This window comes from Perca fluviatilis, chromosome 5 (assembly GCF_010015445.1).
Source record: "Perca fluviatilis chromosome 5, GENO_Pfluv_1.0, whole genome shotgun sequence".
In the NCBI taxonomy this organism is placed as follows: Eukaryota; Metazoa; Chordata; class Actinopteri; order Perciformes; family Percidae; genus Perca; species Perca fluviatilis.
The window spans coordinates 1,047,068-1,047,583 of NC_053116.1; positions in this window are offsets into that span (position 1 = coordinate 1,047,068).

Below are 516 nucleotides of genomic sequence, written 5' to 3' on the forward strand. Positions count from 1 at the left end.
TGCGGTGCGCAAGACATTACGCGCATACGCGCGCACATGCGGCAAGCGGCATTATTTATTGCATGCGGCATACTGCAGGCATTTCGCAATATTATTACGCATTACATACGCACATACGCGCATTACTGACATAGCTGCGCGGCATTTTCCGCACAGCATTGACATTATTACCATTATTACACATACACATTATTATTGATACATATTGCCATTATTAATATTATTATTACCGCAGCATTGCTGCGCACATACGCGCATTACGCGCGCGGCATTGATACGCGCGCATTGATACGCGGCGCGCATATATTGCAGCAAGACATTACTGCGATATGATGGATGGCGCATATTATTATTACGCATTACGCTGCGCACATACATATTGCGGCGGTTTTGATGGCGGCGGTGATTGATGGATGGATGATGGATGATGACGATGGATGGTTTCTGCAGGCGGTGACATACGGCACATTACGTGCGCGCATTACGCGGCATTATTACGATGGCAGGCATTAATAC